The sequence below is a fragment of the Rhinatrema bivittatum genome, chromosome 2 (assembly GCF_901001135.1).
Source record: "Rhinatrema bivittatum chromosome 2, aRhiBiv1.1, whole genome shotgun sequence".
NCBI classification, from domain to species: Eukaryota; Metazoa; Chordata; class Amphibia; order Gymnophiona; family Rhinatrematidae; genus Rhinatrema; species Rhinatrema bivittatum.
In genome coordinates, this window is record NC_042616.1 from 721,059,962 (window position 1) to 721,075,428 (window position 15,467).

A 15,467-nucleotide genomic window follows, 5' to 3' on the forward strand; every position below is an offset into this window, starting at 1 on the left:
ACATATGAAGCTGAAACGGGAATGGGTGGGCCAATGTTTTTTCTCCTCCTACAATTTGCGAAGGAGAGGGGTTGCCATACTAATTCATAAACATTTGCCATTTCAGTCGGAGCGGGTTTGGCAAGACCTGGAAGGTCGTTACATCATTGTCCAGGGACTGTGCAACCAGCAAAAAGTGATTCTCTGTATGTATATGCACCAAATGTTTATAATCATGATTTCTTCGCATGTTTACTGGGGATGTTGAGAGAATTCACAGACTATGCAATGTTGGTAGGGGGAGATTTCAATTTTGTGGTGAATAAGAAAGAGGATTGTCGACCATCTAAGTCTGCAGAGCCCGGATATAACCAAAAGGGACCTAGTCTTTTGTGCCACGAGTTACGCCTCTTAGATATCTGGCGGACTTTGCATCCTGGAGAACAAGACTATACTTTTTTCCTCTCACCCGCATGGGTCATACTCTCGATTGGACTATTTTTTGATTTCAGATTTCTTGTTCCCCATAACGTCGATGGCCACAATTGGTACGATAGCCTTGTCCGACCATGCTCCAGTATCAGTTGTTGTCACTCTGGGTCGAGCCTTGAAACCTCCTTTTTCCTGGCGTATGCCCCCTGGTCTCCTCCTGGATAAGAAATTCTCATTTTTCTGCAGGAGAAATGGGAGGAATATATACTTTTCAACTCAAGCTCAGAGGTAGCTCCGGGGGTTCTTTGGGAAGTGGGAAAGGTGGTGATGCGTGGGCATATTATAGCATACGTTGCCACTCAGAATAGGGCTAGAAATGCTGAGATACTTCAACTTACTGCAGAGTTGAAAGCTGCTCAGCTTCGCCATATGCAGGAGATGTCAGAGGCCAGTAAACTGAAGGCAGAGGGTATTCGTGAAACGTTACAAATGCTCTTACACCAGAGAGCATCCAAATCCTTGCGCTATTATCAGTTTCAGCTGTATCGTCACGGTAATAGAGCTAGTAAGCTATTGGCTAGTCTAGTGTATGCGCGGGGCCCAAACTCTTTCATTACTGGTATTACAGACTGTGCTGGGGTGCGTCACGTTACTGCGCAGGCGATAGATCGATTTTATGAATATTACAGTTAGTTAAACTGGGCTAAGCCTAGTGATGTAGAGATGAGGGAAAAATTCTTTAATAACATGCCTTGGCCTAGGTTTACTAAGGAACAGCAGGACATGCTAAATAAACCAATAGTAGATATTGAAATCCAAGCGGTGATACATGGCTTAAAGCCAGGTAAGGCGGCAGGGCCGGATGGATTAGGACCGGAATTCTATAAGATCTTAAAATTTCCTGTGCTGCCGGTGTTGCGGCAGTATTATAATGGGTTGCTTCAGGGTTCGACAGTGAATCCCATGGAAAATCAATCTACCATAGTTCTATTGCCGAAACCAGGCAAGGATTTGCAAGATGTTGGCTCTTATAGACCTATTTCTCTTATTAATGGTGACCTGAAGATTCTCTTTCTGCTGTCCTTGCCACTAGGTTAAATTCCCTCTTGCCTTCTGTAATTCATGAAGACCAAACGGGGTTTATTAAAGGGTGGCAGGGGGTCAAGAACGTGAGGAGTCTGACTGGACTGTTAAATTATCATCCGACAACAGAGGCGGTGGTCCTGAGCCTGGATGTGGAGAAGGCTTTTGATTCCCTTTCTTGGAATTATTTGTTTTGGGCTCTGCAGGCTTATGGTATTTCTGGTCCTTTTCTCACTTGGTTGCAGGTGTTGTATGCCAATCCTGGCGCTCGCCTTCTCATTAATGGGACATTGTCTACACCTTTCCCTATTCAATGTGGGGTACGACAGGGATGCCCCCTCTCACCTCTTTTATTTGTTCTGGCATTAGAGCCGTTAGCTATTAAATTAAGGCTGGATGGGGAGTTTAAGGGCTTGCGACTGGGGAGACATTTGATGAAACTGGCACTGTTTGCTGACAACATTTTGTTGTTTGTTGGCAAGCCAAACACTAGCATCCCAGTCATTATATGCCATTTTACAGCTTTTTGGCGTATAGCAGGATTAACAATTAATTTTGTAAAATTTTGTAAAATCAGAGGCGTTGGCATTAAATCCTAGGGTGCAGCGTCAGTGGACGGGTGATTTTCCTTTCACTTGGGCCCAAAACAAAATAAAATATTTGGGGGTTTGGATATCACGAGATCTTGCAGATCTTTACGAGCTCAACATTTCCAGCACTATTGCAGCTTTGGCCGCCCACCTCCAGACGTGGGAGGACCCTGCCTCTCTCTTTATTTGGCAGATGTGCATTGCTTAAAATGGTCCTGTTGCCAAAGTTACTTTATCAGCTGCACATGTTGCCCTGTTGGCTGACGGGCAGGGACGTCAATTGGTTACAAGCGGCGTTCCAAAAGTTTGTGTGGGCTGGAAAGAGAGCCAGACTGAATTATAAGGTGTTGACCTGTTCTAGGGGGAGGGGGGCCTAGGTCTGCCCGATATCCGTCTTTTCAATGTAGCCTGCCAGCTGCGATTTGTAGGTGAATGGCTGCTTGACCGCTATACTTATTGTGAGGATGGACTGGTCATTAGTATGGTTTCTCCATGGTCACCTTTATATCTTATACAAGTTAATAACACTGTACATCGCTCTCTACAAATCCCACGTAGTTTGGTTCACTCCTGCCGCCTGGCTTGGCGATGGCTCTGGGTTCAGGGGGCTTGCCTGGACTCATCTCTCTTTTAATGCCGTTGCTGGGTAACTGGGATTTTCCCCCAGGGCGTGGACAGTACGCTATTTTTGATGGCTGGCTGCAAAAAGGACTTGCGTTCACTTATCAATTTTATTCAGAGGATACACCACTCATACAAGAATTTACATCGTTGGCTACCGACTATGAATTACCAGCTAAGCAATTTTTTGCCTATTTACAAACGCACCATTATTTGCATGGTATCAAATGGCAGAGGACCAATACCAAAGAGAACGTCTATTTGCTCAGAATTTCTTTGAGGCGGCATTAAAGCACAACTCAAAGGTTGGTGCAAAGTGGGCAGGCGTTATCGCTCGCCTCGGCATCTTTCATACCTGGCACAATATTGGACTGAGATGGGGGTGCCTGGTGTCTTCATCATATCTGCTTTCGTGTTTCAAAAATATGCAAAAATGTTTGCCGGATTTATCACTCCAGGAATTACAATTTAAAATTTTACATCATATTATATGTGATGATGTACGACGTTATCAAATGGGGAGGCTTGCATCGCCCATGTATATCAAGTGTATTCAAGACAGAAGAACTTTGGTCCACCGACTGTTCACGTGCCCACGGTTGACAGGGTTTTGGAACGAAGTATTGACTGTTGTTGCTCAAAGTACACATTCAACAATTGGCAGGAGTGGTCAGCTTATTCTGTCGGACCTGCGGGGTGTAGTGCCAGTTTATCAGGCACATTTGGACAGGTTTGGCCACACTGCAATCCTATTGGCTTGCCGAACGGTCCTGGCAGACTGGATACAACAGAATATCATACCTACCACAAAGGCATGGTTCTATCGACTTGCCTCATCTATGCAAATGGAGAGATTAGCCTCGTTACAGGGCTTGAGGCTGCTGGATCAGGAATATAGACAATGCTGGGCTACATGTTTCTCCTTAATGCCGTTGGATATCCAAACTCATCTGCTTTCAATGAGATATCACTCTTCATGGCAGAAATTACAATATGCTGGTTTATGATTCAAGAATCCTTGTTCATGGGTTTGAAGGGCTGGGTAAAGGGAATTGTTGACGGGATTCTTGTGCTATATGGTATTGCTTTAGTGGGTTCTTTTCATTGAAAGCGTATGTCTTATGAGTCTCTTGTGTTAATTTCCTAGGGGTTCGGGGGAGAGGGGAAGGGGTTTGGATGAGTGTACGTATGGGATGACTGGTGTGAGTGGGATGTATGCTTGATTTGGTAAACTTGTCTGGTGGTTTAGATCCACCGGAACTTGAAAAGGAGTGGGGCAGAGCGCTTGACAACCAGTGATTGTACGGCGATTGGGTGTGGTTTGACCTTACTATGCTGATCAGTTGTACGACATCGAGCACCCTCTATATGTTTTGATGGTTGTACTGTCTTTACTCTTCAATAAAAATGATTTTGCAAAAAAAAAATAAATAAAATAAAATAAAACACCCCCCAATCCTTCAAATTTAACTAAATGGAATCTCCCCCCCCCCCCCCCAAGACTAACTCAATGTTGCTGGTGGTCCAACAAGGGGCCCAGGAGCTCAGAACGATCTCCGGCTCCCGGGGGCCATCAGCTGCCAGTATTCAAAATGGCAGCCCCTGTCACATGGTAAGGGCAAAGGGCTGCTGGTGCCATTTTGAATACTGGCAGCTTTCCATTTAGTTAAAATTTGAAGGCTTGGGACTTTTTTTTTTCTTTTTTTTTTTTAAACAAAATTGGCAACAGGAAAAACATTTCTGATTTGGGGGTGGATCGAAATGGCCCACCCCCGAACCGAAAAACAAACTGTCATGAATTTTTTTTTAAGCACATGTCTACTGTGTATGTGGGTACTGTCCAGCTGTTCAGGAAAACAAAGAAAACCTGTGATTGGTGCTTGCCTCAGAGAACTTAGATTGATATTTAATTCCCAAATTTGGAGTAAAACTTTGATTTTACTTGCCGTTCCTTGCCAAAATGGCTTTGGGTGCAAGAATTTGCTCTCTTGAATGAGCACCCCAAGCAAGCTGAAAAAGTGTAAGTTCTCTGGAGTGGACACCTACAGTTTATCAGTATGTCAAAGTCAGAAGGCATAGCACTAATGTACTGTTCAGCTATGGGCAGGGCTAGTGCATCCCAATAGGTGAACTAGAAGGTCGCCTAGGGCGCAGCAAAGAGCAGCCGTGTGGGGCCGCAAGAGGAGGTTATCCCTCTCTCGGCTGAGATAAACTGAGACTCAGTGTGTGGTGTTAATGAGAGACAAGGAATGAGACAAGGAACCTAAGTGTGCGTGTCTCTGAGTGAACGAGGTCGAGGCTGGAACCGGGGCCTGGACCGGGGGGGGGAGCACAAGGCAGAAGGTTTGCCTAGGGCACCTAATACCCTTGCACCGGCCCTGGCTATAAGTGCCCACCCTGAGAGCTTAAACTGGAAATTAAATTCCTGGATCTGAGATGGAGTAAATTCATATTTCTGGTGGCCAAAGTTATTCTATTGCTGTGTCCAGTCTGGTAGAAGCAGCCAGACACAAACACTGGGCCAGCAATAACATGGCCACTAGAATAGAGGTATGCAAATTCATGAGTGGATTGGAAAAGATAAAATAGGGAACCTACTTTTTTTTTTAAGTTCTTGCCTATAATCTCTACTAGGTTTAGTGGTCTGTAGGAGAATAGAACATGCATTTCTCAAAGTGAAACTAATAATGAAAGGCTCTGTAAGTTAGTTATCTGTTACAGTAAACAGAAACCTTGGATAGAATATTATATAAATTAGCTTTGTACTACTAGAATTCAATGCAAGCACACACAAAAGAGACTTCTTTCCATTATGAGAATGCCAGAAATGTCATAATTGAATAACCATCTATCATGCTTTTCCCACACTAGAGTTCAAAGCATATTACAACAGGATTAGTCATCACAAAGACTATAGGGTACAGTGATCTGCACAATTCAGCAACTATAAAGCACAAGTTACAGTTCACCATTTAAAATATTCTAGAGGTGGGCATACAAGTATAAAAGTTACAATTCACAGTTTAAATGATTAAAACTACACTTCAGTTCAATTATTACAAATGCAGATTTTACAACAGAATCCAGGCTTGGCATTAAGTGGGGAGTGGCGAAAATGTGTGTCATTATTCAACTCATTTGGGACATAGGAGACTTGGACTGTGACTCACTGGATCCAGTCAGGGCTTACAGTTCTGGCTGTTGACCAAAGGCTGCTACAAATAGCCAGGTTTTCAATCCCTTTCTGAAGCTGAGAAGGTCAGATCTAGGGGTAGCGTGTTCCAAAGAACCGGGATTGATCCTGAGAAAATTCTATTCCTATTACTGGAGTGTGGCATTTGCTTTGGGGCTGGTATCAGTATGTGGGTCTGAGGTAATGAGAGAGGTGGCCAGGAGGAAGTGTATAGGATATGTTGGATTATTGATGTAGGGAGATGCCAGGTTCTTTAGGGCTTTGAAGACCAGGAACATGATTTTAAATAAGGATGATAATGGAGTAGGAAGCCAGAACAAGGCTCTCAGAAGTAGGGTAATTGGGTCAAACTTAATGGGGTTTAGCATGATTTGTGCTGCTGAATTCTGTATAAGCTGCAGGTAATGATTTAGTTTTTGGGCAGCCCAATGTAGAGTGATTTACTGTAGTTAAGGAGGGAGATCACACATGGCTAGACCACACTTGCAAAAGCAGGGGCATCATAAAAAGGCGCAACTGATGCAATTGGAAGTAGGCTGATTTTGTTACTGCTAGTGTTTGGGCTTCAGTGGTGAGTTGGAAGTCTAAGATTAAGCCAGACTCCAGAATTGATGACTGAAAAGGACGGCTGTTCCTTCCAAGGGTACTCAAGAATGGATGTGGCTATATATTTTTTCTCTTTTCAATCCACAGCACTCTGTTTTTTTTTAAGGGTTTCGTTTTAGTTTGTTCGAAATGTAGCCAGTCTGGGATCTTTCTGAGGCAGTTGTTTAGATTAGTGATTGACATACCTAGGAACTCTTCAGATTTGGCCTGTGGACTCCGGAGTTCTGAAAAATAATTGCCAGATCTCATGGCCAATACCCAAAATCTCTGGGTGCCCTGCTTACAGAAGGTGGCCCACAATAAAAAGTGGCTGGAACAGTGCAGGTCCAGAGGAGGAGGAGCATCAGAGAGACTGAGAAGAAAGATGAGGAGGAAGAGCAACAGCGATAGCACCCCTCACCAAGAACAAGAAATGGGCAACATTGGCCCCTCTGACAGATGCAGGAAGAGCAGCATCAGGCCCACAAAGAAAATAAAACAGGGGCAAAAGGAGCCTGTGCTGCAGGAAAAGGAAGAAAAAACATGTTGGTCCTGTGGGCTTGGGGAAAGAGGAGGCTGCTGGGACTAATGGGGATTGAGGTGGGGAGGGAAAATGAGTGTGCGGAAGAGGGAGAGGAATGAGTGTGCATGTATATGGGTGAATGGAGGAATGAGAATAAGCATGTAGGTGTATGTGAGTGAACGTGGGTGTGTTAGCATGTGTGAGAGAGTTTGTGCAGATGCTGCTCCCAGCCCCACCCCCCTCCCCAGTGACAAACTCAGGGTGACTGGAAATCAAAAGTTCCCCGGTATGACAGTTGATTGTTCAAGGTCTGAATCTAGAGGAGAAAGTAGATGATCTGCATAGGTGTGATAAAGAATTTGAGAGTCCCCGATTAATTACAAGTGGAGTCATTTAGATGCTGAATAGTAATGGAGAGTGGATGAATTCTTGTGTCACACCTCATGGAAGAGGGGAGAAGATGATGCTGTCCAAGGGAGCTGATCAACGTGCAGTTATGAAGGAAGAATTTGAACCATTCGAGTTCTGGGTTTAAGAGCCCAAATTCAGTCAAGCAGGTGATGAGAATCTATAATGGTTAATATTTTTCCTTTTTCTACAGTAAACAGACAGCTTTCCTAAAGTTTATTTACAGAACATGTCATCATTCACTACAGATTCTAAAATATGAAGGACATTTTTGTCCCTCCAGAGCTATAAATATTACTTCTTGGTGTGTCCACGATACATATGTCAAGTAGTACTTCCCAATCCCACTCCATATAAAAGTTTAATTCTTAAAATCTAATTACAGGACAAAACGCATTTTTTTCCAAAAACAGATTTAAAAAAAACAGAAATACTAAAATTATCATTGTCCTAACATGTATTTACTGCACATTACCAAGGAAAATATAATCATTGCTAATTGCGAACCCTTTCTCCAGTTTCTATTTTGGATTCCTTGCTTCTCTGGGAACTTTTGCATTAATAAAGGATCTCAGCTGTATAGGTTCGAAGAAAACATATCTATTATTATTTAACCTAATTACACATTTATTTGGATATCTCACTACAAATTCAGCTCCAAGGTCTCTGACTTCCTGTTGCATTGATAGAAACTTTCCTTCGCAATTGCGTTTCCCTGGCAATATCGGGATATAACCATATTTTCCCTCCAAGAAAACTTTTTGAACGATTGCGAAAGAAATGTTTTAAAACTAAATCTCTGTCTGCTTGAAATATGAAAGAAACCAATAATGTTCCTCTAAAATCTACTTGTTCTGTGATAGATTGTTCCAAAAACTCAGTTAAATTATCTCCTTTGACAAGTCATATAGTATGTTAGTTAAAGTATAGAAATCTGAAAGTCGTAATTTCTTTGAATATTTAGAAGATATAAAGGGTATAATTGCCTTTAAAAAATTATGTTACTTTGTATTGTAATGTATATCAATACCTGTGCGACATTTTTGTTAAAATTATGACTGGTTCATTGATAATTTGTAAAGTAATCTAAATGTTAAAAATTATTATAAATAAAGAATAAAAAAAAATTATCATTGTGGAGAAGAGGTAACCTAATGATTATATTAATCCATTGTAATCCAGGAGTTCAGGATTCAAATCCTGTTCGTCCCATTGATGATGGTTATAACCTTTGGCAAGTCAGTTTGGGCCAGATGTATTACATGTTTTCTCCCCTTGTGTATATATGGGAGGTGTTAAGTACAATACATATGGCCTTTTGCTTTACATTGCTTCAGGTTCCACTAAGATGATAATTTCATTAGGGCAGCTCCAATTTAGGATGCTATTTAAATGTTAAAATAAATAATGTCATTCAGAATCACAAACACATTTATTAGTCCAAAACTTTATAAACCCAAAATCACCATCACATTACAAAGTGAAGAACAGTCTCCTTTCTACATAGGACTTCTTTTAACCACTATGGTAAAATTAAAACAGAACTTTAGAACCAACACTGAAAATCTGTTCCATTACTTACAGCAACTAAAGCACCAGAACATGCTAGTTAACTTTCAAAATTATGGCTTAACACGTAGAAATAAAATTCAAACAAGGCGTGGGCAATATCTTTTTACTGGACTACTTTTATCACCAGAAAGCTAGTCATCATCGTATATTTATGACACTTTCCTAGCCAGTTCAAAATGAGTTACAGAAAGAGAACCATTCCGTTCAGTATAATGCAGTAATTACAGAGGCTAGTGCTACAGAAGCAATAAATAGATATGAGTTACAGACAGTCTGTTGAATATGGTGTTATACAATACTTCCAACCAGCTTGAACAGCAGGGGTGGAACAGTGAAGTTGATCGAGTACAGTACAGATACTAAGCTAGCATCAACATAACAGTGCACTGGTTAGATAATTATTAATTTAAAAAAACAAAAAAGAGTCCCCATAAGGTTAAATTTGAAGTTTTTATGGCTGGGGAGACATAATTTGTGTGGGTTAGTATTGTGCTGAGAGATAGAGGGATTACGTACAAAGTTTAGCAGGGTTCGTGTCACCGGCTGATACCAAAAGCTGTCTCACAAAGCCAGGTTTTCACCAATCTGATTTTGGGTGGCACTGCCTGTAACTGTTTGGTTTACTTTTATTTCTGGACAAGTGACTAACAGGTCAACCACGTAACTATAAATTTCAATATGTGAAAGTAAAACAAATCCTGATTTCTACAATAACTAAAAATGAATGGTATCATAACTATATTTTCAGTTGTTTAACCATTAAAACCTAAATGGAACGGCAAGACGAACTTCTCGGGAACCGAAAACGACTCACAAGGAAGAAATCTCTGTGGCAAGTGCAATGTATTCAAATAATTCTGAGGCACATTCGAACATGTAAATTATCGTTAAAATACTCACGTTGTTGGTGGGGGGAGCCCGTGGATGTCCTGTGTTCCTGGTGGTACAATTACCCGGTAGCAGCTTTTGTTTTAATTTTGTTACAGCTCAGAAGAAGCCCAGTTTAAAAAAAAAACAAAAAACAAAGAACTGCTGCAGTGGTAAACATACAAGTTCGAGCCGAGAGGAGGGCAGCCTCTCATTGTGCCGGTGTTATTTTTATCTCTTCCCAGGCTGTTTGATTGCCTTCCTGAGGTGTGGGAAGCACTGGGCGGTCTAGAAGGAACAGCGAGGAAAAAGGTGGTGCGGCCCGTTGTCAGATAACAGAAGCAGCAGGAGAAGGAGAGACAGGCAGCACAAGTGAGCGACAGTGCCTGCCACTAGTTTAAAATGAAAACAAGGAAACTAGAGGAAAAAAAAATAAAAGCAAAAAGAGCCCTGCGAAGGCTTTGGCAGCTGCTGTAACTGCGCTGATATTTTCTTTAAAACAGCACAGATCCGGTAGTGAGAAGAGACAGGAAGTGGCGTCAGCACAGAGCTCCAGCAATTGAAAATCACCATGGGAGGGATGCCAGAATAAAAGTGTTTAAACCAGTGCCTGGCTAGACGAGAAGAAGCATCGGAGAAGCCTCTTGTATAATTTTTATTTCAAAACGAGGATATTAAAAAGTTTTAGGAAGCTAAAGTTTGGGGGTGCTACACAAGAAGTGACGTGGGCCAATACAAGTCTATGGGTTAATAAAGCGTAAGAAACAACCACCAGCAGCACAAGAGTTCCGTGTGTAATTGGGTCCCCTGTGACAGGCTAATTTGCATTTTCACAGACACCAATTTTTACCATGCTTGGCTTCACACCTAGACCCACGTTGTTTATCAGGCTGGCGGAAGGACTGTAGGGCGCTGTGATTTGATTGTGTTCCCTTAAAGTTTCAAAACCATATTTAAAATTTCTAATGAAATGATATTAACTGTCAGACTCATACCACTTTGGGAGGTTACAAAGTCCAGTAAGGCGTGCTTAAGGGCATGTTAAAACATGAAAGGAACTTTTTTTTATTTCAGTGACATCACCAAAAACAGTAGTCCCATTAAGAGAGGATGTAATAAAATGCGTTGAAGTTGCCGTGGGTTTGTGCATGCCTATACACGATTGTACGCATGTTTTCCCGTGCAAAGCCCTATACAGATATGTAATAAGAGTTTTGTGCGTGGAAAAAAAGCACGTATCAACGAGTTTACTGACCCGCATTCTTTTTTATTTTTTCCTGCATGAGTGCATGCTAATGGCATACAAAGGAGGTGGTTATCTATTCACAGGCAATGCAGAGAGCCGCACTAGCAAGGAGATCGGGCTAGTGCATGTTTTTTAAATGTGGGTTTTTAGTGCCTGGATCAGGGCAGGAGTCAAGTGAAAGCACTGGTGTGGAGACCATTTTTTTGTTGATTTTGTGGGAAAGCCAAGCAATGGATGGAAATGATAGAGAGAAGGCCGCTTCTCAATGAGGCAGACTCTTCCATTTGCATTTCACGCTCTCGCCAGTGATCAGAGTCCAATCATAAAGGGTTTATATATTGCTCTACCCACGTTGACATCAACTTCGGGACCACCAATTTATTCTTTTTTTTTTTTTAAAGCGAGGTTTTCGCCCAGAGAATTAATCATGGGTGTTCACATGCCGATGGGTGTCCGTGCGTTTTTCTGCACGAATATCTGTGCAATTCACTACATAAGGGCATGAGCACGCGTTTCTGCATGCATTATTGCGCATTTGGTGTGCACAAATTTTATGTGCATATCTAATTAGCATACATGGCCATTATTACATCTGATATTGCTGCTAGTTTTGAGAGGTCGACCGGACCTAGTGTCCGCTTGGCCAAGGTAATATGGGCCCAGGCACGCTCGGGGAGCAGGCCCAGGTCCATGGCGGTTGGCGGGGGAATGCTGGGGGTCAGTCTCAGGGCAGTTAGGACAGCAAGGGGTCAAGGGAAAGGGGGGGAGGTGCGAGTAGGTGGATTGGTTAGGCTCCGGGTTAGGCAGCTCGGGATTGGAGGAGTTAAGGGAGCTGCTGGCTGGCCATGATAGGCCAGTTAGCATTAGATCAGCAGTAGGTAAGAGGAGCTTAGGGGCAACACGACGCTGGCTCAGCACTGTGGCGTCTGTCTTGGGAGCTGGCTGGTCGGATGCAGGAGGCATCGAGGATCGGGCCGCGAGGTTTGAACTGTTGCTTTCTGGCTGTGTTGGATCGGGACGTGGCGTGGGAGCGAGGCTGAAGCTGCGGGAGGCAGTTGAGCCGGTGGAGGAGTTCAGGGTGCCTGGGTGGCAGCAGAACGGAGGTCGGACGAAGGGAACTCGGAGTGGGCCTGGATGGAATCCGAGGAAGCAGCCTTCGTGCCGGGCAAAATCCCTCATGAGAGGCTTCTACGAAAACTAAAAAGTCATGGGATAGGAGGCGATGTCCTTTCGTGGATTACAAGCTGGTTAAAAGACAGGAAACAGAGAGTAGGATTAAATGGTCAATTTTCTCAGTGGAAAAGGGTAAACAGTGGAGTGCCTCAGGGATCTGTACTTGGACCGGTGCTTTTCAATATATATATAAATGATCTGGAAAGGAATACGAGTGAGGTTATCAAATTTGCAGATGATACAAAATTATTCAGAGTAGTTAAATCACAAGCAGACTGTGATACATTGCAGGAGGACCTTGCAAGACTTGAAGATTGGGCATCCAAATGGCAGATGAAATTTAATGTGGACAAGTGCAAGGTGTTGCATATAGGGAAAAATAACCGTTGCTGTAGTTACACGATGTTAGGTTCCATATTAGGAGCTACCACCCAGGAAAAAGATCTAGGCATCATAGTGGATAATACTTTAAAATCGTCAGCTCAGTGTGCTGCAGCAGTCAAAAAAAGCAAATAGAATGTTAGGAATTATTAGGAAGGGAATGGTTAATAGAACGGAAAATGTCATAATGCCTCTATATCGCTCCATGGTGAGACCACACCTTGAATACTGTGTACAATTCTGGTCGCCGCATCTCAAAAAAGATATAGTTGCGATGGAGAAGGTACAGAGAAGGGCAACCAAAATGATAAAGGGGATGGAACAGCTTCCCTATGAGGAAAGGCTGAAGAGATTAGGGCTGTTCAGCTTGGAGAAGAGATGACTGAGGGGGGATATGATAGAGGTCTTTAAGATCATGAGAGGTCTTGAACAAGTAGATGTGACTCGGTTATTTTCACTTTTGAATAATAGAAGAACTAGGGGGCATTCCATGAAGTTAGCAAGTAGCACATTTAAGACTAATCGGAGAAAATTCTTTTTCACTCAACGCACAATAAAGCTCTGGAATTTGTTGCCAGAGGATGTGGTTAGTGCAGTTAGTGTAGCTGGGTTCAAAAAAGTTTGGATAAGTTCTTGGAGGAGAAGTCCATTAATGGCTATTAATCAATTTTACTTAGGGAATAGCCACTGCTATTAATTGCATCAGTAGCATGGGATCTTCTTAGTGTTTGGGTAATTGCCAGGTTCTTGTGGCCTAGTTTTGGCCTCTGTTGGAAACAGGATGCTGGGCTTGATGGACCCTTGATCTGACCCAGCATGGCAATTTCTTATGTTCTTAAAATGGAGGCGGTAGGAGCGGAGCTGGGCCCAAAGCGAGGTGAGATGGAGGTGGAGCGGGTGAGCCTGGCCAGTGTGGTGGCTGGTAGTGGTGTTTCCAGTGGGCAGTCTGTGTCAGCCGCAGTGGCAGTCACGTTGGGCGAGGGCAGTAGATCTGAGGGGCTGGATGCGCCGGGTCCTACCGTGCCTGCACGTGTTGCAAGAAGGGGGAGGGTCCCGCGGGTTTCCCGTTCTCAGTCCCGTGCTCATGGAGGTGGGGGGGGGGGGGGTAGGGGAGCTGTACTTGCAGCCACAGGGTGTGTGGTGGAGGCAGACAGATGGGGGGTGGGTGGTGCTGCTGTGACCCTTGGGGGGGGGGGCCGGTAGGGCTTCCTGGTCTCCCCAAGGTTGGCTCAGGGGTGCAATCGGTCCCTGAGGCACCTTTCCCCGTGGTTCCATCGCGGGGGTGTGGGAGTCTAGGCTTCCAGCCAGGGTAGCCTAAGGCTGTTCCGCAGCGGGGTTCAGGTGAGCTGCGGTGGTCCGGCGTTGGCGGGCAGTGGGTGGATTGGGCATGCCCAGACAGCTGGTCCCCGTCGTTGTGGCAGGAGGAGAGACAATCTGTGGCATGCGAGGCCTTTACCTCAGAGTGCGGGAGGTCCTTGTGAGGAGGCACAGATGGCGGGAGGTCTCGCAACCTTCGCGAGTCGCGACAGGAGATGGCCTGGTCCACGCTCCTCCGGGAAGGTCTCCTTCTGCGGGCAGGGGTATTTCTGTGGGTTCGTTCTCGGGAAGGGGGGGGGTCCTCTAAGCCTGAAGAACAGTGGGCAGGTGGCGGGGGGTCCTGCTGCGGGAGATTGGTGTGGGCCTGAAGGGGGAGTCTGGATTTGGGGTTCGATGGCAGTTCTTGGTACGGGGATGGAAGGGGAAGCGGGGCCTAGCACCAGGGATGGTGCCTTTTCCTGCGCCTGCCTTTGTTTCTCCACAGGCGGCATTGGCAGTAGGGGACTGGGAGGAGCCAAGCTCATCGTGTCATGAGGACTGGCAGAACACGGCAGCCTCGGTGGGCACAGGCGGTGCAAGCGGATGTTCCAGGTCTGGCAGCGGTGGAGAGGCCCCCGCAGGGTTTGTCTTTTTTCCTAGAGACGGTTCAAGGGAGGAGTCGGGGGCGACCGACTTGCTTCTCGACAAGGGAGGAGTTGACATGGGGGGGGTGCTGGACCAGGGTATCGGGGAAGTGGGGGGCAAGGCAGCCTCGGCGGACAAGGCTAAGACAGCAGCGGCCAAGAAGTCCAAGTCAAAGAAAAAGTGGGCACGGTCCAGTTCGTCAAAGTCTTCATCGTCATCCTCCTCCTCCTCTACTTCGTCTGACTCAGTGGTGTCGGCGGCAGTTGGATCCAAGGTTGGGGAGACCACTAGAGGTACCCCAGCGTTGGTTGCCTTTTCTGAATTATGGGAGGAGGTGCCGAGATCCCTTCAAAAGAAGATCCGATGCCAGAAATTCATAGATATCTTTCAACTGTTGGAGGGTCGTCGTGGGAAACGAAGGGAGAAGAAGAAGCGGGGGAGAAGTGATCGATTCCCTGGAACTCAGATGAAGGTGGCACAGAACATTCATAACTGGATGCGGTCCTTTTTGCGCTTAGCAAGTGTGATCGGGCATTGGGACCCGACCCAATATGGCCCCTTGTTATCGTATGCTGATGCGATTCAGGCCGCAAGTAAGACGTACGAGGGATGGTCGTGGTTGAACTACGACGAGCGTTTTCGGGCCCGCATGGAGGAAAATAAGTTCATGTCTTGGGGCACTCAGGATGTGGGACTGTGGTTGACGCAGATGGCCTCCAAGGTGTACGCGGGCATCTCCAGGTGCTGGTCTCAAATCGGCCTTTTCGGCAGGGGTTGCACATGAGTGGCACGGGCAAGTCGGGGCCAGGTGTTAGTGACATTTGCTGGCGGTTCAATTGATCCACGTGCATATTCCGACTGTAAATTTCGGCA

The 15,467-nt window shown here is 44.8% G+C and overlaps 1 protein-coding gene across 3 annotated transcripts in view; it reads right to left on the reverse strand.

Annotated features, from left to right (window-relative positions):
* The window catches only part of RNF19A (ring finger protein 19A, RBR E3 ubiquitin protein ligase), a 217,993-nt gene that overhangs the window by 180,632 nt on the left and 21,894 nt on the right, over nt 1–15,467 (reverse strand). For 2 of the 3 annotated variants that reach the window (XM_029591801.1, XM_029591802.1), the window contains exon 1: nt 9,887–10,463. The exons of the other annotated variant lie outside the window; for it this stretch is intronic. The gene's annotated coding sequence lies outside the window, so the exon portion shown is untranslated. Of the gene's footprint in view, nt 1–9,886; nt 10,464–15,467 lie in introns of those variants that run through there. 3 annotated transcript variants of the gene reach the window in all.